The sequence below is a fragment of the Petaurus breviceps genome, unplaced genomic scaffold (genome assembly GCF_028583685.1).
Source record: "Petaurus breviceps papuanus isolate PSGF00001 unplaced genomic scaffold, PetGlider_PUasm1.0 171, whole genome shotgun sequence".
NCBI lineage: Eukaryota > Metazoa > Chordata > Mammalia > Diprotodontia > Petauridae > Petaurus > Petaurus breviceps.
The window spans coordinates 10,699,090-10,700,450 of NW_027185754.1; the positions used below are offsets into that span (position 1 = coordinate 10,699,090).

Here is a 1,361-nt window from a genome sequence, read left to right on the forward strand (position 1 = left end):
CCTTCCTTCCTTCCTTCCTTCCTTCCTTCCTTCCTTCCTTCCTTCCTCCCTCCCTCCCTCCCTCCCTCCCTCTCTCTCTCTCTCTCTCTCTCTTTCTTTCTTTCTGAGGGCAGTTGGGGTTAAGTAACTTGCCCGAGGTTACACAGCTAGTATTTTTGTCTGGGTGTTAAGTGTCTCAGGCCAGAACTGAACTGGGGGCCTCCCGACTCCAGGGCCAGCACTTTACTTACTGTGCCACCTAGCCACCCCAATGATTTTATTTTTCAATAGTTTATTTTTATTTTTCAAGAAACAAGTATTTCCTTTAATTACTCTATCCTTCCCAATACCCTCCTTTCATTCATTGAGTAATTTTAAAAAATATTCCTCAATTCATAGCTGCATAGGCTGGCAAAACAAAACTGAACTCATTTTCTTTTTCCCCAAATCCTCCCCTTTTCCAAACTTCCCTATGGCTATTGAAGTCATCACCATCCTTCCAGTCACCCAGGGTCACAGCCTAGGTGGTGTGGGGAGCCAGGATCCAGGGACCCCTGCCCTTCTGTGACAGAGCCTGAGATAGTGGTAGAGAGGAGCCCTGCCGGACAGCAGCAGAGCAGAGAAGGAAAAGTTAGGTGGAAAAGACAGACTGGAAAAGGGTTACTCACACAGAGGTGTATAATCATAGACAAGGCAGGACTCTAGTGCAGTAGATAACAGAGTCAACTTTATTCAGCTAAGAGTCCAGCATATATAGTGTAAAACTGCATAGTCATAAGCCACTGTCTTTGGGATTACACCATTGCCCTGGTTCCCATTTGCCTCATATGTGACGACTGTGTATGATCCTTGTTATGGTATGAGTACCGGACAGGATGTTCCGAACCTCCCTAAACCTCCCTAGAACAGGGTGGATTTGTCCCAAGGCTTCTAGTTAGTATGATGTTGCAACATTATGATAATTTCCATTTGCAACATTATGATAGTTTTCAGAACACTGCAAGTACCCTTGTTCCCAAGCTGGGAGTACATACCACACTTCTCATGGGGAGGTGAAGCCCATGACTGTGAGCCTTCCTGGGGGGTGGGGAACCGATCTGGGCCTGGTAGCAGGGTCTTATGCTGAAAGGGCTTATTCAGCCATCAGGGTCAGAGCCCCACTGGCCTGTGATCCTCTACAAGGCGGCATTCTTGACTCCTCACTCTCAACCTGCCTTCATCTAATCAATTTGGATTCAAAGGGCCACATTTGAGGACCTAGGGGGCCACATGTGGCCATAGATTCCTCACCCCCAATCTAATCTATTGGCAAGGCCTATTGATTTGACTTTTTGTCCCCTTTTCTCCCCTAATATTGCCTCTTTACTTCATCCCTGGGCTCT

The 1,361-nt window shown here is 46.9% G+C and overlaps 1 long non-coding RNA gene across 1 annotated transcript in view; it reads right to left on the reverse strand.

Moving 5' to 3' along the window:
* Nucleotides 1-757, reverse strand: part of LOC138157273 (uncharacterized) — a 71,507-nt gene extending 70,750 nt beyond the window's left edge. The window contains exon 1 of the long non-coding RNA XR_011167348.1: nucleotides 648-757. This is a non-coding gene — a long non-coding RNA (uncharacterized lncRNA). The remainder of the gene's footprint in view (nucleotides 1-647) is intronic.
* Between the last annotated feature and the right edge of the window lie 604 nt (nucleotides 758-1,361).